Raw genomic sequence first — 26046 nt, 5'->3', positions numbered from 1 at the left:
CTTCTCTTTCAATTTGCGTCCTGCTCCTTTTAATTTTTCATACAAATGGGCGGGGCGGGACCTACTTGTTTTATGCCGACTCCGAACGGCATCTGCAAGGCAGATGAGTTTTCACTGAGAGCTTTTCATGGCAGAATTACACTCGGAGTGCTTGCCAAACGCTGCCGAGCAACCCCGCTTCTAATTGAAAAAACTTGTTTCTAAAATTCTAATGTTGTTTTGGCCGGGGCGTGAAGCCAAGCTCTTCGGTGTGTTAGGCGGAGCACGCTGCCACCACACCACGGCGGCCGCGATTGACGCATACCAAAATTAAAAGTGGAGAATAGTGGAGACAAACATTTTTTACTACTAATACATATGTACATACACTTAGCAGTCCATAAAAAGTTTAGGTGCATATGTATATGCGCGTAAGAAAAAACAGCTAATATATCGTCGATGCCATGAAAGACTGGCACGTATCACATACCCATAAAAGAGCAGCTTCGGTCATGCTCGCGTGGAAAACTAGCGCAGTTCGTTGTTCGCGTGGAAAATTTGTCTTCCTCCTTTTTTGCTGTTTTTGATTATTTCCCAGATTTTGAATAAGCCATCAAATGAGTTTTCGAAAATTCGCTACAATATTTTGGTCGCATATTTTTTATTTGGTTTCAAATTATTTATCCCCGTAAGTTAAACTGGCTGATCTCTATAAGGAACATAAAAAAATTTAAGCAATAGCTGAGAACGTTTCTTCTCCGAATTCATAGCGCCTTTTAGCACTTTCGACCCACTGTACAGCGATAGCAACAGTGGCAATGGCAATTGGCATGGCGTTGGCAGCGCCGATTGTGCTGACGACCATAAAACAGTTTGGGTAAAATGTATCTAGATATTTAATTGCCACATTCAGTCGTTGTTAAATGGTTGCACGACGCAGTACGAGTTCGTATTTAAGTATCACAAAATTGCTTGGAAGCTCATCGTTTCAATGTTCGTTCGTTCACTCATTCATTCATTCGTTTGTTCGAATAGCAGCAGAGTTTGCTCATTAGTTATTGTTGTGTCACTTGAACTTTATTTGTCGGCGTGTTTTTATTGATAATTGCCGCGTGCGCGTAAATGGCGATAATTGCATGAGTACAACAAAAATAGAACATAAGCAATAAAATAATAATGTGAAAAATAACAATCATGAAAGCATAGTTAATAATAATTAAATTCAGTTGAATTAAACAGTTGATGATGATTCAAGTGAGTGTGAATAAATTTTTAAAATTTGAAAAAAAAAATATTTTTTTTTGGTGTTGGAAGCTTAATTTGTTATGAACTTCGTGCTTTAGTGCTAATAAGTGATTAACATCAAAAGCCAACAAATTGAAGTATGTATATGGTTGTCAGTGCGGTTTTGGCATTACAACAACAATAAATACATGCTCATGAGTATATTTTATAACTACTTACCTATAATTACTCGTCTCGCAATATGTGCCATACGATATACATACATACTATGTATGTGGTGTACGTTGTGAGCGAAGCAATTAAGCGTCCAAACAATTTTAATTAAGTGTTGGTGTTGATATCTTTGACTACTTGCAGCACAACGTATGGTTTTTGTTGTTTATGTTTCACCACCTCTTGTATGCAACTTTTTGTACACAGCGCTATGGCACTCTGCTTCACTCCACTCCATTCAACTCAGTCCATTTGCCAACGGAAGCACTCGTGCCTTCCGAGTCATGTACGTACACGATGATGAGTAAGTGAGTGCATAAAGCAATCAAGCAGTACAAATTATTCACTCATCAAGCATGAGTGTGCGTGTGTGTGTCAACTTTTTGATACAGTATAATTTAATGTGTATTCGTGCTTTTCTTTGCCTTTTTGTATATACGTAAATGACGAATGTGGGATTTTTAGCAGTTCGGTATTTCGTCATCATTGCAAAGTCATACCTACATACATTTTTTTCTGTTATTGCTATTTTGTTTTGTGGGACCCATTAATCGAGCGCGTATGAAAGTCATTAGCATAATTTGAGTAGCTGGACGACTTTTGCGCACTAATTTCGCATTTTTGTGATTTTTGATATTTTTGTCAATTTGTATTTATTTTCGTAACAGGTTTTCTGCTCATATTTTATATATTTTACTAATAGCATTAATCTAATAAATAAAACTATAAACAATTATGTATGTATATATGTACATATGTACGTAGACAGCAAAATATTTTGTTTTAATTAGCAAGCTTTTAGAGAAGGAGAAAGCTAATGTGAATGCTGCAAACAATTTAATTAAATAAAACGTCAAATTAATTTGAACATCATTCTGGCGCCAAATTAGAATTTTAATAGACCAAGTTATGGTAGCAGTGCTAAAATAAATATATAGTTCGTAAGTAATGTAACACATTAAGAAAAAACTTATAAGGAAGCAGTGTATCAAATTAAATTATTCATAAAATAAGAAAACAAAAAAAGCTTAAGAATTGAGATAATGAAGTAAAATGAGACGAAATGAAACAGAATTTAGTGAAATGAAATGGAACGAAAATAGATGAAGCGGCGGAACGGACACATTATGAAACGATTTGAAATGGAACGAGACAAAATTACATGTACTTAAATGGGAAACAATTAGTAATGAAAAAACGAAAGTTTAATGGGAGGCCTTTACATAAGGAATAATTAAACGAATGGAACTAAAATAAAATTACTAAAAAATTCAAGGCGCGACAACATCCGTGGAGATTTTAGGCCGAACTTCCCTTCCAATTTGCGTTGTGCTTCTTTTAATGTTTCCTACAAATTGGCGGGACGGGACCTATATGTTTTATGCCGAAACCGAACAGCATCTGCAAGACAGATGAGTTTCCACTGAGAAGCTTTTCATGGCAGAAATGCGCTCGGAGTGTTTGTCAATTCACTGCCGAGGGGCGACCCCGATTAGTAAAACTTTTTCTAATAGAGAAAAAATGTCTAAACTTTCGATGTTACTTGTCCGGATCTTCGGTGTGATAGGCGGAGCACGCTACCACCACAACAGGGCGTTAATTTATTTATTTAAATTGAAAAAAAAAATTTTTTACCAAACCTTCTAGAAGTATATAGTTTACAAGTTGATATCCAGCATCATAATCGAATTACTCTCCAGCCTCATAGTTCTGAAGTTGATATCGAACATTATTATCCAACCTTTGAAATGTTTGGTGAACTTTATATTTCGCTAGGTCAGGTCAGGTTGGGTGGTAGCTTCCCTGATGAGAGGAAGCTCACTTGGACAACATGACGGTCCGTTGTGATACCACATATAATAAACTAAACTAACGATGACGTAGATATAACTACTTAGAGAATCGTTGGGTAGCAACGATAAAGTTCCGAATGATCCCGATCTCAACCTTGGATAGCTCCTCGGGAGATCCAAGTGAGTCACGACCAAAATACTTTCGCCTAGTTCTGGCAAAAGCTGGGCAGTCAAGCATAAAGTGATTTGGTGATTCCACCTCATCATCCTCCATACAGCTGCAGCAGGATGGAGTTTCCAATATATTGAGACGTACCGCATGGATACCCATGGGACAGTGCCCTGTCAAAACCCCAATGACCATTGATAGGTGAGCCTTAGTGAACCCAATTATTTCAGCAGACCTCCTGCCATCCACTTTCGGCCAGAAAGATCTTGATATCCTACAAGACGTAGTGTCCGCCCAACGTTTGCTGAGCTGACTCGAGGCCCAGCTATGGAAGAGCAATCCACAGGTGGCTAGCGGAATCCCGAAATCCCTACAGCCATCTTCATCCGGTTCAGTTGTACCGATTCGGGCTAAGAGATCCGCTTGACAGTTACCCGGAATATCACTATGGCCCGGGACCCAGATAATCTTAATTGTAAAATAATTCGATGCAATCGCAAGTGTGGTCAGGCACTCCCAGACCACCCTCGATCGCACTGTAGTTGAGCTCAAGGCCTTTATAGCCGCTTGGCTATCAGAGTAGATGTTAAATTCCCTAACCGTAGTAGCGCTGGATAGCATTTCATCCACCGCATCCTTAATCGCAGCAACTTCCGCTTGGAATACACTGCAGTGATCAGCCAACTTAAACTTGCGGCTTACATTTAGCTCTTGACAAAAGACCCCCCCGCCAACCTTTCCGTCCAACTTCGACCCATCCGTGAACAAGTTAACCGGTCCCATGCCCCAGATAATTCCTCTTCTCCACTCCTCCCTCGGGGGAATGACTGGGGTGAAGGTTGTATAGGGAGCGGCCACCGGCATGCAATAGTCCGTCCTGTCCGGGATAAAGTCGAAACTAGTAAGAAGGCTAGAGTGTCCGAAATCAGAAAGCATATAACCCATATCACGAAGCCTGACCAACGACCGGGCCGCGGCTGCCTTTCCCGCAATATCTACTGGATGTATATTCAGCATGACATTCAGTGCCAAGGTAGGTGTTGTTCTCATAGCGCCACTGATGCCGATAAGCGCCGTCCGTTGCACTGACACTAGCATTTTGGAGGTGCTCGCCGTGTCCAGTGCTTTCCACCAGACCAGCACCCCATATAGCAGAATCGGTTTGACAACCATCTCATAAAGCCAGTGTACTACTCCTGGCGAGAGCCCCCATCTCTTTCCGATAGCCCCCCTGCAGCAGTACAAGGCAACCGCGGCCTTCCTGGCCCTATCTTCCACATTGGGCCTCCAGGACAGCTTCTTGTCCAGAACAATTCCCAAATATTTAACCCTGTCAGTAAGTACCAACGGTACCCCTCCAATCGAAGGAGTTCTGAAGTCGGGTATCTTATATCTCCTTGTCAAAAGAACCAATTCTGTTTTTCCCGGGTTGACCGCCACTCCACATGATTCAGCCCACCTAGCCACAGTATCCAGGTATCCCTGCAGAACATCGCGCAGGGTGCCCAGAAATTTGCCCCTGACTAGGATAGCGAGGTCATCTGCATAGGCAACCACCCGACAGCCATTGGCTTCCAGCTCCACAAGAAGCTCGTTGACTACCACAACCCAGAGCAGAGGAGATAGGACACCTCCCTGTGGCGTGCCCCTGCACACCTTCCTCCTTATTATGGCTCCTCCCCACTCCGCTGCGACAATTCTGCCGCATAGAAGTTTGCTAATAAATTCAACCAGAGCCGCTTCGACTCCTAAACCCACCAGAGCTCTTTCGATTGCCCCCGGTAGAACATTGTTAAAAGCCCCCTCGATGTCTAGAAAGGCACCCAGAGCATATTCTTTATGTTCTAGAGACCCCTCTATTTGCTTTACAATCGAATGGAGAGCCGTTTCCGTCGATCTGCCTTTGCAGTACGCATGCTGTGAAGCCGACAGTAACCCCCCAGGTATCCTTTCTCGTAGGTACAGGTCAATCAGCCGCTCAAGCGTCTTAAGAAGAAACGACGAGAGACTGATTGGCCTGAAATCCTTAGGTGTTACATGAGAGCCCCTGCCGGCCTTCGGAATGAAGATGACCCTAACCGTGTGCCACGACCTAGGGATATAGTTAAGCCTGAGGCAGTTAGTGTAGATGATGGCCAACCAGCGGCAGGAAATCCCTAAAGACCTTTGAAGTTGCGCAGGAATGATGCCATCCGGACCGGGTGACTTATAGGGCTTGAACGAATTTATAGCCCAGGATATTTGACTTTTCCGTAGTGGGATGGCAGGCATTTCTGCATGGCCAGCAACCGCCGACCACGCAAGCGAAGATCCCTGCGCAACTGGGACATCGGGAAAATGATTGTCCAGTAAAAGTCTCAGGGACTCTTCGCTACTCATCGACCAGTCCCCACCATCATCTCTCAGATACCCCCGAGGGGCGGGATTCCTAGAGAGTATTTTTCTAAGCCTCGCGGATTCATTGTAGCCCTCCACGTTTTCACAGAAGCTTCGCCATGAATCCCGCTTGGCTAACCTTATTTCATATTTATAAATCCCCAGACTCACCTTATAGAGCTCCCAGTCCGAGGGTAGTCTACTCCTCCTGGCTCTATTAAAGAGCCGCCTACTGGACGCTCTTAGGTCGTCAAGGGAATCAGACCACCAGGGCGGCTTGCCCTTCCCCCTGTAAGTTTTCAGTGGGCAGGACTGTTGAAAGGCGCTATTGCCTGCCAAGGTGAAGTTTTCCACCAGATCGTCTATTTCAGATTCGGACAGGTCCGAACCAGCGATAGGCGCCTCAGGCAATAGCTCTCCCAACTTCCTACAATACAAGTCCCAGTTGGTACTTTTAGGGTTCCTAAAAGATATTTTACCGGGACGTTCTTCATTCACCGAGAACTGAATATATCGGTGATCAGAGAAAGAGTGCTCGTTGAGAACCCTCCATCCAGATATCCGATCTTCCAGTTCTCTGCTAACCAGGGTGAGGTCCAAGACCTCCTCCCTTACCGCAGTAATAAAAGTCGGGTCATTCCCCCTATTACATATACAAAGTCCCTCATCTACAATAAAAGTAAATAAAGACTCACCTCTGGTGTTCGTATCCGAGCTCCCCCATATGCTATGGTGTGCATTAGCATCGGCACCTATGATTACGCCAACACCTCTCCGCCTTGCTTCAGCGGTGATTTCGCCCAGTATCACAGGCGGTGGTCCCGTTACGTCCCCATGGGGCATATACGCTGAGACCACCCACAATTCGCTACTGCCTCGCTCGAGGCAGACCGTGGTTACGTCAGCATTGCTGAAATTAGAGAGAATAAAAGCTTTAAATTCCTTTTTAATAAGCACACAGGATCTAGGCCTACCTGCCTCCCCATGCACCAAGGTGTTGAATTTTCCCGTCCTTAATCCAGAAATTTTTCCGCCGTTACTACTCAGCCACGGCTCCTGGACAAGGACAATATCCACTCCGCCTTTCTCAAGACAGAGCAACAAGTTTGCGGAAGCCGCCTTAGAATGCTGAAGATTGATTTGACGGATTTCCATCAACACCACTCTTCTTCTTCTGCACCCCATCCTTGGCGGCTTCGCCCTCGGAGACTAGGAGGTCCTCCTCCTCCCCCAACAGACGACTTACACTGATGACGGATCCCGCCATCGATGATTCGCCCTCGGAGGCCAGGAGCTCCTCCTCGGCCCTATCATCCAGACGACTAGCACTGATGACAGATCCCGCTATTGACGGGACGTCAACAGTGCTTTCGCTGTCCAAATTAGCGGAGTCAGCATCCACAACCATGGGTACTGGCTCCCCTGCGGACGCCTCCACCTCCCGAACAGTCTCTGTGGGAGAGGAACCATCCCCCCTGGAATCGGCGTGGTAGATTTTAAGAACCACACGCTCGAGGCCATAGGAGATAACTCCCCTCGTGTCAGAGAGAGGACCGGTGGACTCTGCGTTTAGCAGAATCAGCACTTGCCGACGTGGCCCAACAGCCTCCTCTACTCTGAGGACCCTCCAGTTATGCGTCGGAAGGTTCGGGTTGCAGTAACGCATTAGTTCGATTATTTTCTCCGGCTGAGATGGCCCGGCAGGCAACCACACCCGAGCCCTCGGTCGAAGGGTGAGATCCCTCCGTTCCACGGCCTCGAGTCTGGCCCCCCTCCAGACCTCCCCTACCAAAGAAATTATTTTCTTAAAGATACAGGCCGACCGCTCGTCAGCACAAGTAATCAGTCTAAAACCATGATACCACCCCGAGTATTCGAAGCATGGCCGCGTACCTGGGCTCTCCATAACAGCGGTCATATAGGCCGCCGATATGGCGCTGGCGACCCACGGCCACTCCTCTCGGGAGATGGCACCATCCTCCCTACTCCTATCCAGGACCCCGAGGGTGATGGAGCCTGCACGTTTAGCGATTTCGCTAAACGAAATTGCGTCCCCACCTCCTCGGGCCCTTTTTGTCGTTGAGGCATTCCGCTCATCCGACCTTTGCCGCTTCATAGCCCCCAAACCCTGCTGCTCACCCGCATCGTTCGACACCGGTGTGTGGTCGTCGCAAGCTACGACGCTCCTGGCCCACTCCAGCGTCCGGGAATGCTTCTCAGACATCTGAGCTGCATCCCTTCCGCCGTAGCGCTCCAAGATCTTCTCAGCTAAGCGCCGATCACCCAGAGCTTTCCTACGCGGCGTCGATCGCCTACCTTTCCCGGCAGGCTTCGACCCCAGGGCTCCCGTTGGGAAAGCTCCTCGCGACAGGGCTTCCTTACTAGTACTGGGCTGCTCCGTCGCATTCGTTGGACCTCTGCCTTTCCCTGTCACAGCCCCATATGGGCCTACATTGGGTGTCGGTTTCGACACCCCTCCACTAACCGAACTACCCGTACCTACGGGGTTTGAAACCAAACCCCTGCGCTGATCCGTCTGATCAGCCCTTTTGACCCGCCGGGAGCTTTCCCGGCTGGCGGCGACCTGCTTCGGAGCACTCTCCGCACCTGTCGCGTCCCCCGCACCATGACGACTTTCGCCGTCACTCCTACCCTCCTTTTTCTTCGTCTTCGTGTCCATTCTAAGAAGTCCCCCCTCAAGGCCGCTATCCGGAGCCGATTGTGTAGTCGCCCTTCAACGGTCCCGTGGTTATCTATGCTGCGCAGGGAGGCCACGCGAGGGTTGACGCATTACCTTATGAGTAATGCGTTCAGAGCCAGACCGGACGCAAAGCGGGAAAATCTTCAACCGCACCTACACCACCAACTTAACGGCGACGGAGCCGGAACGTACCTTGAGGCCCGCCACGGTTTTAACGGGACGTGGGCAGGTGCAGCATTAGCCTACCAGCCATTTCGATAGGGTTTCACCCCGACCTACTAAGGTGGCAGAATACTGCACCTACCAGCCCAAAGTCATCAATTCCTATCCATAGTCAAAATCAAGTCCCTAACAATCCGGTTCGTCACCATTGAGTACCGATCTTGACCCTTAACAGGGTCCTCCCTCCCCTGAGCTCGGCACAATGACTCAGGGGTGCGGGTTTTATCGAGTTGTCCTCTCTAGATCCGCCATTATCAGTAGAAGCAGGGGCACCTCGTGCAGGACGTGACAACCAATCACGTGTGACAATTCGTCACTATGGCCGGTCTAAGACTGATACCAGTCCCTGATCCAGAGCCTGGAACCACGTATGATATCCAAGCCAAGTATCTTAACCCCCTATATTTCGCTAACATAGTTATTAAATTATTCACCAAACTTAGGGATATTTTGAGAAATTTACAATTCTCATATCTATATCAAGCACATTTCTCCAGTTGATATCGAGTTGAGGTCAAGTTGAAATTAAAAATGTTCTGGAATGTTGCACCAGCAAAGCCAACAGCTGCTTACCTATTGCGAAGATATATAAACAATTGGTTTGTAGCATTAATGAAACGTTATAAAGTAAAAATAATTTATGAAATAATTTATGCACATTTTATTATTTGTATTATCTTAATGCAGTATTGGAATGTTACATTTGAGTCCAATTAGAGAATCACACTTGAATACAAGTTGAAAACTAAAAGAGGGCTATATTTAAAGACAACGCGTGCAGCGGGGCATTCATATGGCTAAGTGGATAGAGGGATCTGCCTTAACATCAGTATGAAGTATGAATGTTGGAGAGTTGGAGCTCAATACTAAGCTCTCGAAAAGCTAGCTGATGAAGAAGTGGAATTCAGAAATATGTCCTAGTAACAAAAGTCGTGTCTAAATTTTGTAATTTTTTTAAGTTGAAAACTATGTTTTCTTTACTCGAGCATATTTCCCATATAAAATAATGTCCTTTTCGTTCAGGACGTTATGATATTAAGGCTGAGCAATGTATGTTGAAATTGTTTCCAACGTAAGCAATATATACGACAAAACATTTCGTTAGCTGAATAATCGAATAGCAGTTGATTTACTACTCACACTATTACACAACTTTTGCTACAGCACTGAATTTGCACTCGTTCCTTGCAATGCTGTGCGTAAAGAACTCTTTTTTAAAGAAAGTTATATCCCAATCCCCTCAGTTAGTGTCATTATTTATCAATCAATCAACCAATTTTTTCCATTCTTCGAAATTTTTGAATCCGTTCGTTTTGAATATAGGCTATTCCGAGTCAAGATAAGCCTGTTTATCAAATTTCATAAGAGAATATTTTCCTCTAACTTATCATGTTAACGGACAGATGAGGGGACGGAAATGGCTCAATTTATAATCTCGAATACCTTACTCAAGCACAGCTGGCTATATACATTTATCATGTTTATCTTTTAACGGTCACCATGGTGTGGTAGTAGTGTACTTCGCTACCTAGAGTTCTGGGTTCAATTCACGGGTAAAGTGACATTAAATATTTTGAAAAAATCATTTTCAATTTCACTCTTAGTGTATTTCTGCCATCAAAAGCTTTAAGTGAACATTCATCTGCCTTGCAGATGCCGTTCGGAGTCGGCACAAGTCATGTAAAGCACGTCCGGCCAATTTATAGGGAGAATTAAAAGAAGCACAACGCAAATTGGAAGCGAGGTAATATACAAAAAAATTTTAAACATTGCACTAAGTAAATATTAATGTATTTAATAGAACTCATAATGATAATGCGAGCACTATTGTCAACTTTGCTTACTTAACCATCTTTCAACAATAAAATTTATAGCAGAGGTCCTCAATTAGTGTAATGGCTATTCCCGTTCATTTCACATAGACTAGTATTTTCTTTCATTATATAGCCCCTGAACATGCAGAGAAGCAACATCGAAAGGGCCATTGTTTATTTGCGCATTTAAAAAAACATTTTGCAAGCAAACGCACATAGGCAGAACGTTTTAAAAATTTAATGTTAGCAATATATTTTGTTTTATTTTTTTGTTAGACGCAAGCAATAAAATTCTATTTGTATAGCATATTTACGAACAAGTTTTTGAGTGTTAACAAACATGCCTGCATATATTTTGCCTCGTTGCACGTTAATCAACAACTAAACCACTACCACTACGACGATTGTACTCTCACCAACACAGGCATAGTTTTAATTTTGGTAAGCACTGCTTTATAGAGACTGTCTGCTGTCTGTTAGCAACATACATACATATAAATGTACATTCTTTCAAAAGTATTAAGAAATTAAAATTAAAACAATAACAAGCAAGCGTTAATGATTGCATTGATGAGCTTCACTTTCAACTCGACCCTCATTGTTGTTTATATTGCTGTTATTTTCAAACTGTTATATGTGTTGTTTTTTTCTTGTTATTGTTGGTTTTATATACATACATACATACCACCCGCTCAAATCAACTGCCATTAACCGGCTATAAATCGCGTGCGAGCACGATCTCTTAATAGAATGATGCGGGTATGAATATTGCCGCACAATCGTTCGTTTTATGCCTCCATTCACAATCTGCTCAATATATATGTACAAACTTACATACAAATAAACATAGCGCGTATATATCAGTTTGTAAGCTTATGCGTTTGATGTTGGTGTTGTTGCATGCCATAACCCCACTATTGTAGCTACTAATAACACTGTCTGTTATTGTATTTTTATTTGTTCTATGTATGTATATAATGGGTTAAGTGGCGTTGATGACAAAGCAATGAAGGTGATTTAATTGTGAATACTAGTCATTTAGATATGAAATGACAAACCGACGCTGAAGCGCAGACGTTGGCAGTTTTTATTTTTTTTTTTTTGTCGCTATATTTCTACATATTTATTTGTCAGTTATATGCGAGCTTTTAGTTATACACAAACACCATATATATATATATATATATATATATATATATATATATATATATATATATGTATATATGTATGTGTGTTTCCGTTTTGTCGTTATAAATCGAATTTGTGGGTGGTTTTCGCGTTAAATTGCCTCACTTCGTTATTGTTAGAGAGTGACTTGCACGAACATAATTAATTTGAAATGTGATTAAGTTGCATCTCGGGGGCATTGACGTACATAGCAGATTAGTCGTTTGTTGTTTGTTTGTGTACTTGTTTATGTGTACTCACAAATATGTATATGTACATACATATGTACATACTGTGTAATTGTGGCAAGCAATGACAATTTTCGGGCTCGTAATTATTCTTTGTGTTTTATTTGTTGTATTCGCATTATTACTTGGTTAAGTGGAATTTTAGGCCGAATGGCGCGATGTGTTAATTAACGTAATAGCGTGTGCCTTTCGCGGTATGCACGAGGGTATAATTACATTGAAAAATGTATACATTTCTATTTATAACACCGTTTTGGTAAGAATACGAAGTTGAAAATTGTCACCGCCTCACTACACCCAAAAAAGGGTTCTAAAATAAGAAAACTGGTAGGTATATGATATTTTGCAACAGAAATCCTTCCCTAAATCTGGACAAGTAATTAATTCTCTTAAAAATTAAAACAAATTTTGTTCTTAGTGATAGGAATACTTTTCTCAAAAATGGAAGAAAAATGTATAAAAAAAACTTAAAATTGAATTGTTTGGAAAGTCGAAGGAAAAGTATCCCTAAAATAATGAAGAGTTTTATACAAAAATGAGAAATTCTTAAATCTTTCAATTTAATGAGAAATTTCCCTCGATTTAAAGAACCTCTTTTTAAAACTTTTTATGTTTTTTTATCGGCCTATAGATTTGTAAGATCGTGGGTTCGAAACGCGTCTTTAAATTTTTTTTCTCATATCTATCTAATTATACTCAGCTGAGCAGAGATCGCATAGTATATTAACTTTGTTCGCATAACGGTACCCCGTAAGGGCATAAACTAATCGAGATAGATATAGACTTCTATAAATCAAAATTATCTGGGCGAAAAAAGAAATTCATTTAGCCATGTCCGTTCGTCCATGTGTCCGTGAATACGATAACTTGAGTAAATTTTTCAGGTATGTTAATGAAATTTGGTATGCAAGTTCCCCATATCGCAATTTACAATGAACGAAATCGGACTATAACCACGCCCTCTTTTTCGATATCGAAAATTTCGAAAAACTGAAAAAGTGCGATAATTCATTACCAAAGACGGATAAAGCGATGAAGCTTGGTAGGTGGGTTGACCTTATGTCGGAAAATAGAAAGTTAGTAAAATTTTGGACAATGGGCGTGGCCCAGTCCACTTTTAAAAGAAGGTAATTTAAAAGTTTTGCAAGCTGTAATTTGGTAGTCGTTGAAGATATCGTGATGAAATTTGGCAGGAACATTACTCCTATTACTGTATGTGACCTAAATAAAAATTAGTACAATCGCATGGCGAACACGCCCACTTTAAAAAAAAAATTTAATGGTCAAATTAAACAAAAAATTTAATATCTTTACAGTATACACATAAGTAAATTATGTCAACATTCAACTCCAAAATTTATCTCCAAAGCTCTCAGCTGAGTATGCAATGTTCGGTTAAACTCGAAGGCGGAAGGCCAACGGCCATATCTCATTGTATAGATCTATTTCGAGAGCTGCTGAACTCCACTTCTATTAATTCAGGTATCATGAAATAGAAATGTTTTCCTCATTTAAGGTAGGTGTTTTTTCTGAGTGTACAATACGAAATTAAGAATCATCACGACCTCACTCTGGGCGCCCACTTCTTGTCCTTCACTAAGCAATTCGTTTAAATACGCGAAACCATTGAGTGTCTAGTTTTTTTCTTCGAAGTGTCAGGAGTGCTAAATTTAGCTTAACATATAATAACAATTTCTAAGTAAACTAATTTTTTTATTAAACTGTACAACAACAGTTTTGCAACAAAATAGCCATAGTATTTTTATTTGTCTGAACAATCGCTTTATAAAACGAATTTTTTTCGAATATCTTTACGTTCTTATTGATAGTCATGTAACAATTAAGGCAAAAATCTCACACTGTACTTTATCAAAAAATGTTCTGGAATGCAAAGAAGCAATGGAAAAACTTTTGTCAGGCCGGAACATACATCTATACCGGGTTCCTGGTCATAAGAGGATGGAAGATAACGAAACCGCCGATGAATTGACAAAGGAGGGTGCCACACTCGCTGAATAGGACGATAGACGCCCCAAACCGTTTGGGAGCAATTAAAAGGAGACTGGAGTTGCATATGACCCATCAAGCGGGAAAGGCGTGGGCAAAAGCGCGGGGCTGCAAAATTTCTAAGATTATGTGCAAAGCCTATGATTTTAGACTAACAATGTGGCTCATTTCTGAAGAGGGAAGACTTAAAGCTCGCGATGGGCATACTAACTGGAAACTGGCTTCTGCCGTCACATGCTTTTAAGTTGGGCCGGCTCGTCAGTAACAGCAGGTATAGGAAGTGAGAGATGCAGAAAGAAACAGTTGAGCCCTTTCTGTGTTCGTGTCCTGCGCTCGACAGGTCAAGGATCCAGCTATTAAGGGCGGCAAAGTTGCCAGATCTCGAGGCAACAATTAAGCTAGGTCCTAAAAAATTCTAGTATTTGCCAAGAGAACAGTTATTCTTTTAAATAAGTCCTGACACCTGATTGGGGTTCTTCCGTTTGGTCGTCAAACACTATGGACACATTCAGTCTATAAGAGGTACTTATTGACCGGCCAGGTGAACCTAACTTATCTATACTTTTTTATTCGCAGTGTATATAGCAACGTTTGCAGAACTCCCTTCGTGTGAATTATTTTCGTTCGATACCCGTATTTGTAAGTCAATTTATTGAAAAAAAAACTCTAGATAAGAGAGCTGTAAATATAGTACATTTCTTGCATGCAAAATTTAATAAAATTCGACTAAGCCGTTCTCAAGACAGCAGTGGCAACCCTAACTCAAGATAATTTTGAGAGGTGTCATGTTGCAAGTAATTACCCTATCTATATGAACCACCCAAAATGTTGCTAACAAAAGTTTTCCTCTGTCCGATGTCTAAACATGCATAGTCATAAAACTAAACAACAATTTCCCATACAAGAGAATCTACAAAGTATGTACAGCAATCTACATACATATGTTACTCCATAGCGCTAGCAATAGTTTGTATCACTCTTTATGCGCTATATTCACGACATTTGTGCATGCCGCCGTTAATTGCATACGCACCAATTGATTGTGAGCAGTTCAGCTACTCCGCTTCCCTAGCACATTTCCGTAGCTTGTATGGCACGGTGAACCTCTCCGCCCCTTTTCTATAACGCCAATTACCCAAACGTATGTAAGTATGCGCCACTTGTCAAGCTATTAGCGAGCGCCATCATTGCTACAAAAGCACTATCAGAGTCGTTGAATATGTGCATACATATATGATGTGCTCGCAAATGTTCACAAACACACGCATATATACAATTATGAGTATGAGTTTGTGTTTCTATGAATATGTAAATATGTTGTTGCCGCCGCTTGCTGCCATTTGAATTGCTCTGTTTGATCCCATTCGCTGGTTAAGCGCATTGGTGTGAAAAAGTGTATTGCACGGATACTCGATATTATTGCGAATCGTTTTCGTTACTGTTGTTTTTGTTGTTGTCGTTACTTTCTTTTCGGTGGTTATAATGTTATTGTTTGATTTGTTTTTTTTTTTGGCTATTGTGCTTTTGCTGTGACTGTTTTCGTGCATTCTGCATTGTGTTACTTTTCATCCAAAGCTCAGCTTGACTCAAACTAAACTGCAGTAAATACATTTATTTGACAGCTAAAATGTAAACAACCAAGAAAACGTTACGCGAGTGTGACTTAAATTGCTGACGATGCTAACGGCAGTATTTATATGCCTATCTTTTAAAGCTGGTGCAGCACTGCACATTTCATTGCCGATTTTTAGTCGTCAGTGTAATCCATTCTCTTAAAAGAGATTGTGTAGTCTTTTATATGGTGCACTGACGGAATCTTGCCGATTTACGCATTTCATAAGCAAATTAATTAAACGTCTTATCTGTGCAGTGATTATTACTATGCAGCAGTTTGTATACCAATTAAATTTCGTGCAAGTGTCGTGATTACCGGGGAGGTCATTAAAATTGAGAGTGCGTATTGGCTACAATGAGATGGAATGATTCGTAGAAAAAACGCGACTTGGTGCCGGGATGTTTAGAAGACTCGTATTTATGAAACGATCTGGTCTAAAGTGTAAGGAATGAGAGAGACCAGCTTCACATATTTCCCGGTAGGGTGGTGAAAAATAAAGGTGCGATATATATACTTTCGAAGTAATTTAAGCCCAACTTCTCCTCCAATTTGCGTCGGGCAAATTTTTTAAAATTTTTCCTACAAATTCGCGGGACGCGAGCTACATATTGTATGCCGCTTCCGAACGGCATCTGCAAGGCAGATGAGTTTTCACTGAGAAAATATTCATGTCAGAAATATAGTATGAGCGTTTGCCAAACAACAGTCGTGGTGCCAATTCACTTAAAAAAAATTTCTATTTGGAAAACTAATTTCTAAAGATGTGGACATTGATTTTACCGGGCCTTGAAAACAGGACCTGCTGTGTGATGGGGGAGCATGCTACACAGCACAGCCAAGGGCGTTACCGCATAAGGTGGTATTCCATAGTAACGGGTGGGACATTTTGACTAGACTTTGACTTACACTTTATAAAATTCTGAGTGCAAAAATTTTAGGTTAGGTATTAAGAAGTCACAACTGTGTTAAAAAAGTGCATACAGTAATTATAGCGACAATAAGCAGGGAAAAAACATTGCAAATTGAAAATATATAATCCACCCTAGATAAACTGGGAGACAGAAGCATATTCCTTGTTTTTTTTTTTTTTTTTTTTTTTTTGTTATTGATATTAGAGAAAAATTTTAATATATGCCTAGTTACTTTGTAAATTGTCTCTAATTATTGACAAATCCTTTTATAGACAGTTTTTTTACTTCAATATTCTTTTAATAAAATCTTATTTAATAATGGGCAAACGTTTACTTTTTAAGAAAATCTAAAAATTTTTAAATTCAAAAGTTTTATTTATTTTGTGATTAACTGATAAAAACAACTACACTTAGATCGCTTAAAAAAACCGTAGAACTTCTCTCTCTATAACGAAAGGGTAAAGAAAAAAATTCAAAGAAACTCTTAAACCACTTAAAAGTTGCTTAATCAAAGAAGCTAAGCTTAATTTACGGTTTTTTTAGTAATATTTAAAATTTTTTTTTTACTTTTTAAACTTTCAAATGGCGTGAACAAATTTTGAAACGAATATATCGACGGTATAGCGGAATATCACCTCATCTAAGCTGCCTGTTCAAAAACGCCTTACCTTAGAATATTTTTCAAAAACACCCTATTTTAGAACTGGTTTCAAAAAAGCTTCTATCATAAAATTTAGTTGAAAAACGCTCTATCTTAGTTTTTTTTCATAAGCACTTCAGATAACGACAAAATATATTCAATTTAAGCTCAGGTAAAGCGTTATTGAAACATATTCTGAAATAGGGCATTCCTCAACCAATTTCTGAGATAGGACATTTTCGAAGAGGCAATCGAGAAGGGTGATATTACAGTCAGCACTCGTTATGCATATACGGCTTTGTGGCTAGATTATGTATGGCGCCGTGACACTTTGCGTCGATGTCACTCATATTCACATGCACCATTACATAATGCTAAAAATTTTACAAAGGCACTCAGGCCTGCTGTCACTCACTGAAGTGAATGAATAGTCTTATATTATACGAACTCTGGTTTACACAAGAAAAAATGACTCGTTGCGTTATACATAATTTACAACTTAAAATCAAACTTTTATCACAAAAATATTAAAATTACAGCAACGAACTGAAAAGTACAAATTATTGAATGAAATATTTTTTAATTAAATATCTTGTTTTTTATTTTCGATATTTTAAGAAAAAACTTCCGGTTTTGTAGTTTTAGCAAAGAGTATATATTTGTCAAGAGGCGTCACTCGATACTTTTGTTGTTGCCAAAGCAAATTACTCGATGTTTTCTCAAGGTAGTCGTTGGTTTTTTTTATCAGATGTATTTATAAAAACGCCTTCTATATATTTTCGTGGGGTATTTGTGTTTATTTTATTGATTGTATTAAATTAATTAATTAATTCTCTTTCCAAAAATCGTAATTATGCAAAGTCACTTTACCGCATAACTATATAGGATTCAATTAAAAAAAACTAAACAAAACTTCCTTGAGAATCACATTCGACATGACAGGGTTGCTTTGGCAACAACAAAGTATCGAGTGACGCCTCTTAACAAATATATACTCTTTGGTTTTAGTTATGTAAACCAGTATCCAAAAAATGTTCGAAAAAATTCAAGAAAATTTTACGAAAATTTCAAATTTTTTATCATTTTTTTCTTGTTTTTTGAGCAAGCAGTTTTGTAGCTCAATAAATTTTAGTGTTAATAAAGTATTAGTAATTGGTTTCCAAAACTAGTTTTGATTTTTGATTTCAGATTTTCTTCAATAAAAAATGTTAAACACTTTAGGAATAGTAGACTAAAATTAACTAGGCTGTAAAATTGCATACATACTCAAAAAAGTTCAGAGAACTCCAAATAAAAGTTCGAAATTTTCGAGTTTTTTCAAAAACATTTTCAAATGAGTTTGCCTAGCTGCAGCTATAAAATTCGTAGAAGTTTTTTCTTTGCTTGAAAATAATAAAAGAATAATTTAATGGACGAAATTTAATAAAATTGTCATTGCTTTCTTTCTGTTCGCTGTGGTATAAAATTAGTTAAAATATAATATTTCTGCGTGAGTTAAGTATAACAAAATGAGTGTTTATAAGTATATACTTACACTGAAAGAAATGGTGCAAGTAAAATCAACAAATCGGTTCTGTTGTTCTTGACTTAACAGAGATTCGGTGAAATTGATCAAATTATGGTTAATTTGACCGAGTTCTCTGTCAAACGAACAAATTAGTTTAGTCATTTCAACAGAAGAGAAATGGTCGCTCTTACTTTAACAAAATTCTGTAAAATTGACAGATTCCTGGTCAATCTAACTAATTTTTCTTTTAACACAACTGATCTTACATGTCATTTCAACGGCGATAAACTGTCAATACATGAGCAAATTTCAAAGAGAATTTCACGCTCACTGCGCTCTCTACTTTGTACGTATGACGATGGTGCCACTTGTTAAAAAAAAACACCAAAATAAGATAATCATCCAATCGAAAAACACACAAAATGGGAAAACAACAAAAAACTAGTTTTTCAGTTATAAATACAAAACAAAAAACCCTTTTTTGAATGTACTGTGCAAAAATTATGAGATACTGGGACACCTATCTATCGGGTACAATTTTGCAACTTCTCGTCCAAGCGAAATGCAAAATTGCGCACTCTTGTTGCAAAAGTTTTGTTTGAATGAACAGGATTTTTCCAAAGTTAGTAACATTTTGTTCAAGTTTTTACGAATTTTCACTCACGCGAACGAATTTAATAAGATAATAAAAAACATCCTTTTTTTAATGTTAATGTTTCCGACAACATAAAAGTTTGAGTCGTTTTGGAATCGTTTCAACTTAAAGTGTTACGAAAATTAAACTTGCGAATTACATGTAAAGTTACTCCAGTGGTGAATTACCTTCTAGCGATTTGATTCTTTACTTTTCTATAACTTACAAGTTCTCTATTTAAAATGTTATGTCAAACATTTATACAAGTTTTGTTCGAAACAATCAAGTGTGGCAACTACATGCGAGAGAAGAAATTGAGAATGAGCTGAGCTGCAACTGAAATAATTGAGAAACAGTTTTGTGACTACTACTTTCATTTCTATTTGCAAAGCGAAGTTCAAAACTATAAATTAAATAAATTATAAAAAATAAAATTTGGTGAAAGTGCGTTTAATAAAACAAAATAATAAAGTATATAATGTTTAATGTGTGCCAGCATATTTGATGTAGCCCAATTGACGTTCGGTTAGTAAGTGCCACCGTGGTGTGATGGTGGTGTGCTCCGCCTGCCACACCGTATGCCCTGGGTTCGCACCCCGCGCAAAGCAACGTCAAAATTTTATAAATAAGGTTTTTCAATTAGAAGAAAATTTTTCTATGCGGGGTCGCCCCTCGGCTGTGTTTGGCAAGCGCTCCGGGTGTACTTCTGCCATGAAAAGCTCTCAGTGAAAACTCATCTGCCAGATGCCGCTCGGAGTCGGCATAAAATATGTAGTTCCCGCCCGGCCAAAATCAAGAGGAGCACGACGCAAATTGGAAGAGAAGCTCGACTTAAAATCTCTTCGGAGGTTATTATTTACAACTTTTTTTGTTCATTTGACTACTAAAACGGTCAATTACGAAAGAACGTTTTGTGCGCAGTTGATTCAACATCTTGTTGCAATGGATAAAAATTGACAGAAATTTCGGTTGGATTGACCCGTATTTCAGTTGATTTTACAAGTCTTTTTCTTTCAGTGTAGATATTATATATTCCCAGAAAATAAAAAAGGCATAATTTTAAAAATATAATTAATATTAAATCTATAAATGAAAGCAAACAGTAGCGAGTTAGAAACAGCCAATAATCTCATAAAACGTCAATTTAATTTAATTTCCGTTAACTAAAAATACGTAAATAATATTTTAATTGCAGCTAAAAATACGAATGTGAATGGGAATAGAGTTTACAAGTAAACAGTTTTGTAAAAAAAGCAATTAGCAAAAGAACGAACAACAAAATTAAGAAAAACACGCTTTCAAACATTTCAGCTTTTGACGTAAAAAGTAATTGCGTTGGGTTAAATGTGTGTCTAATATTATAATAAAAAACTACAAAACAAAAACACTTGCTATAAATAACAAAGGATTATAATTAGGTAATAATTGTTAAGCAGTTGTTAAAAGTGCATTAAATGACAAAGCAATAGCCGTTTGTCTTAAAAAAATTTAAACAAAATTTATATTAATAACATTAAAGTTCATTTGTGTGAGATTACAATGAAAAAAGTGTGAACAACTGATAGCCTCGAACAAATTGGCTTAATTGGCAAAGAAAAGGCAGCAAAAAAAAGAACAAAGCTAAAATTAATTTATAAATAAATAATAATTACATTTAAACTTCCCGCTAATGACGATGCTCGCTGTGCGATGTGCTGTCAATTTTAATTAAGCAAAATGTATTAACTTGCAGCTCGGTACATTAATTAAGGATAATAACCTAACAACAACAACAAATAACCAGAAAGCAAGAACAACAACAAAGAACTGCAATAACAACAAATATCTATATACATACATACATATAATCTAATAAAATCAACAACAAAACATTCGCCCAAAAAAGAACAAAAACAAATTAACGGCAATCAAGTGAAAAAAACACAATTAAAGCGCTCAAATCTAACAACCAAAACAAGTAAAAGCGCAGAACAAAATTCATGTAAATTCTGACTCACACTCAAGTCAACGACAGCTTCAAAATACACTCAGCGATTACAATACCTACAACATACTTACTCAACACACAAAAAGGATATTAGTTACATATCCTATTTGCAAGTAGTGAAAGCAAGCAAAGTTGTCAAAGCAAGTGCCACTAAAATTCAAGCATAAGTTTAGTAAGTGCGCTTATTTGGAAGCTTGAAAATTGTAACGGGATACTCGAAACTAATGTCAACTAAACTCTGGATAGCCCGTGTTTATTTTATTTCACGTGCACAATGTAAACTAATTACATAACAATTTGTGACCTTTAACAACATTAAACTACAAAAAAAAAAAAACAAAACAAAGAGAAAAAAAAACAAAAACAACAAACAACTGGCTTGAATACAAGTTAATTTAAATTGTGTGAACAAGAGTAAATAGTGAAAATGAGTAAAATATTCGACGTAGAGTAATGCCAACAAAAATGTTTAGCAGCAACAACTCGACAAGCATCGGTTTTCAAGAGTGGCGCTTTAGGTGACAGCAGAAAGAGCTACAACAACAATAAGCTACATTTTATTAGCACTAAATTCAACAAAGTTTTAATTAAGGTAAGTGACCAAGAAGCATTATCTCTATAAGATATATTTATGTGTGAATAGATAAATGCACTTTATTTGTAGAAATGTGGAAGATATTGCTAACTGCTGATGAATTGCTTATAAACATACCCCATTTGCATTTTTATACTATTACTATACTGTTTAATAAGAAACCATTTGAACATTGTTCATATCTTTTAAAATTCAAAAACTGTGTTTTTGATTTAAGATATTAAAAAAATGGAAAAAAAAGTTCAAAACTTATTAAATTTCAAAAAGGTTTTTAACGAAAATTAATAGTATTTTAAAAAACTTCTCTGAAGAACTGAAACTCATATACATTAGGGCACGGCGCACATTCCACCTGTAGGCCTGGTAGCAAAGAACATAGCATTAACAACTGCAACCAGGCTCGGTGCCTCGGGGCAGCTTGAGCGCCGAACATATGGCCATAGTAGTATAGCGTCATCAATCACAAGACGAACAAACTACCTGATTCCCTATCTGCGCTTCGAGGGAGATCTTAAGGCCACAATAGAGGTGGACGGTTGGCGCAAGAGTGCGGAAATGGCGGACGAGGCGATACATGTGTACACAGATGGTTCCAAAGTAGTGGAAGGAGTTGCGGTATACTGTGCTGATCCGAAAATAAGCAAATCCTACAGGCAATATTAGCCGTAACCAAAGCAGTAGAAATCCTGGAAGAGAATAGCTTAAGCTGCAACCGTGTTAACTTTTATATTGACAGTCCAGCAGCAATTAAGGCAATAATCTCGCATAGCACAACATCTAGATGCGTGTTAGAGTGTAAGCAGTCTCTGGAGAGAATCGGGACAGGGAGAAGCATACATCTATATTGGTTCCCAGGGCATATGGGAATGGATGGGAATGAAAAAGCGAACGACGCCTCCCAACGGGTTAGGGGATCAGAATATACCCGCGGTAGGTATGCCTATCGTAAGAGGCGATTAAAGTACCAGGTTCAAGGGGCTGTGTAGCGCAACCTTTCAGGCTGGCAATATATAGCTTCTCCAAACCCAATTGTAAACCTCACCTATCCGCGGCGAATCCTGTTACACTAACAGACGAGGCTCTGGCGACCACAAGCTCCTCATGGAACTTGGGGGTGGGGAGGAAGGTAATGGCCTGAAGGTTTAATGTGGCCACATAAATCGTTCCCGAGATGGTCGGGCCAGCACCTAAATGGTGCTGTGGCACCGGAGCGTATCGGATCTGTATCCGGCAAAGGACCATCATATCGATAACACTCTCCAAAGCCTTCGGGGAGCAACCTTATCGCTACAACAACAACAACAACAACAAAAAGCGGACGAACTAGCTAAAAAGGGCGCATCCCTTGAAGCTTGCTTTGTAGACGTCCCAATTAGACTGGGCGAGATTAAGCGAAAGCGAGAGGTGCACATGATCGATCAAGCGGGAAAAGCGTGGGTTCAAGCGCGGGGCTGTAAAGTGTCGAACATTATATGTAGGTCTTACAACCTTAGAATAACAAAGTTTCTTCTATCATTAAAAAGTGAGGACTGTAGACTCATGACGGGTATTCTGACTGGACACTGCCTTCTGGCGTCACATGCCTTTAAATTAGGCTTGGCCAGAGATAGCAGATGTACGAAGTGCGGGTTGGAGAAGGAAACGATCGAGCACTTCAGCTATTAGGAGTGATACAGCTGTCAGATCTAGAAGCAGCAAGTGGCTTAAGTCCTAGGAAGCTTCTAGTATTTGCCAAGAGGACGGAGTTATTTTATAACATAGGTCCTGGTTTTTGCTAGGGTTTTTCAGTTTCGCCGTTAAAACAAACTTCTGGTAACACTACAGACTCAATCAGTCTATGTGAGGTCCTCATGGACCAGCCAGTGCAACCTAACCTAGGGCGCGGCGATTTGTAGCCGACCAAAAGAATTAACATCAAACATATCGAGCACGATTATTTGGGACATTTCAAGCATTTTTGCTTTAGAAATCATAGATCTGACAATAATTCCGAAGCAACAATTTTTTATATTTTTTAAAGCAGGTCACCTGTTTAACAATTGTTTAGAAAACTAGCGAAAATGTGTATCTGTGGTTCTCGTGGATTCCATTCGTGGCATACATTTTTTTTTTTTGTGTCCGCCAGAAGTCCCTTCCGTTCTTTTTTTGATCCTCACAATAAAGTTTTTACTTTAAACAGCCTTAAATATACAGTGTCAAAAATAGTATTTATATTCAGCTTAGCACACCTCGCAGAGTATATTAACTCAAAATAATCAGGGTGAAAAAATAAATTCATTTAGCCATGTACGCCCGCTTGTGAACACGAGTGCATTTGAGAAATTTTTTATTTGGTAACCTCGGCACTCAGATCCCTTCGCTATTTAATATAAGTAAAATCATGCGATATGTATCTACATAATATAAAATTTTGGAATACACCAAAAATGTGATTATTCAGTAAATAGCAAAAAATTTCATTCGTGGGTGGAAAAATTTACCTCTAATTAATTTTTATTTATTTATTTTTTTCAAAAAGGGGCGTGAAACCGCCCACTTCTGAAAAAATAAATTTTACAAATACTTTTAGTCATAATTCAAAATTAATTTAGGCTGTCATCACAAAACTTGGTAAACTGTTTAACCTTGTCGTAGGGAGTGAGTCTGGGAAAAATTTACGGAACCGGAAAAGCGCCACGATAAAGATTTTAATATAAAGATTTAAGATATTTAAAAGGACCGCAAAAGAATATAATAGGCAATATCTTTGCAACAAATAACTTTATATTAATGCAGTTTTACTCTTAAGGTGTACTTGTAACACACTCCTCTTTGGAGCAATCATTATTCTATGTTTGGTCAGCCTTAACTGAAAGAAGAAATAACTGATTGTGGAAAAAAGTTCGATACAGTTATTTCTGTTACGAAGGATATTATTTGCGCCTTGCAACACGTTATTTTGTCTTCTTCAGGGAAACTTAATATCCATCCAAACACGAAAGTAAATATAAAAGCTTTCGAAATTAAAACAAATTTTAGATATAAAAAAATTTGTATGGAGCCTCCCTGGGAACACTATGGGCTCATTCTGTCTATGTGAGGTCCTCGCGGACAAGTCAGTTCAACTAAGCCTCCCTGAAGAATATACAGTAATATGTGCAAACGCGCTGGACAAGAGTTTTCGATTTTTTGGATTTAAAATTTTTTTAGTCATTGAATTTGAAACAGTTAGACTATATATGTATTTATTCATACAACGAGATATGAATATATTTTCAAAATTTATAGCACACACACACCTTAAAACATATTCCAAATAACATATAAAAAATAAATAAATGTAAGGCGCTATAACCTCCGAAGAGATCTAAGGCCGAGCTTCTCATCCAATTTGCGTCGTGCTCCTCTTGATTTTCCGATTGATCGATGATTTCATGCCGACTCCGAACGGCATCTGCAAGGCGGATGAGTTTTCACTGAGAGCTTTTCATGGCAGAAATACACCCGGAGCGCTTGCCAAACACTGCCGAGGGGCGACCCCGCTTAGAAAAATTTTCTTTTAATTGAAAAACCTTATTTTTAAAATTTTGATGTTCCTTTGCCCGGGGTGCGAACCCAGAGCAAACGGTGTGATAGGCGGAGCACGCTATATATATAAAATATAGTAAATACATAATTTGAATAATATCTCCCTAAAGAAGACCCTACAACATGTCAAAACGCGCCGTAGGAAAATAGTCGATGTTTTAGCTTAAATTGAAGGATCAAAAACGATTTAATTAATTAATTCATCAAACATCAATTTCATTGGTCCAAAAAATACAGAAGCTTAAAAACTTTCGAATTGTTTTTGAGCTCCCAAAGGATATGGACAATACATATATGTATGTATAAATCGAAGATCTACATTGATATATTCAAATAGAAGCGAAACTATATAAAAGGTTATTAAATGTCAATCCTAAGTGGGTCATATATTTGAATTTGGGGGTCATTCGTATTAAACCTTTCATAAAAATAAAATAGTATATCAAGTTTGGTCCGAAAATTAACAATTTTGTGTTCTTTAAAGAGAAGATGTAGGCCAGAATAACAAGCTGAGTTGATTAAGATATGTCCGTTCGTCTATGTTTGAACGCAAATCAATTCAATCCCAATTTTTGAAATATCTTGATAAAATTTAATATGATTTTGGTGTCCGATTAATCATTTGTCAGGACCGATCGGATCGGACCACTATAGCA

At 38.8% G+C, this 26046-nt stretch overlaps 1 protein-coding gene across 15 annotated transcripts in view; it reads left to right on the top strand.

The window, feature by feature from the left end:
• The window catches only part of NK7.1, a 231008-nt gene that overhangs the window by 3393 nt on the left and 201569 nt on the right, over nucleotides 1-26046 (top strand). Inside the window, exons 1-2 of one of the 15 annotated variants that reach the window (XM_067763241.1) lie at nucleotides 912-1233; nucleotides 20974-21820. The exons of 1 other annotated variant lie outside the window; for it this stretch is intronic. The gene's annotated coding sequence lies outside the window, so the exon portion shown is untranslated. Of the gene's footprint in view, nucleotides 1-911; nucleotides 1362-1599; nucleotides 1742-15310; nucleotides 16049-20258; nucleotides 21821-26046 lie in introns of those variants that run through there. 13 more of the 15 variants (XM_067763234.1, XM_067763235.1, XM_067763238.1 and 10 more) reach the window with 13 other exon arrangements.

Source organism: Eurosta solidaginis, chromosome 1 (genome assembly GCF_040869045.1).
Source record: "Eurosta solidaginis isolate ZX-2024a chromosome 1, ASM4086904v1, whole genome shotgun sequence".
Lineage (NCBI taxonomy): Eukaryota > Metazoa > Arthropoda > Insecta > Diptera > Tephritidae > Eurosta > Eurosta solidaginis.
Note: the sequence above shows the minus strand (reverse complement) of the source record. Positions and strands in the feature narration are given on the sequence as shown.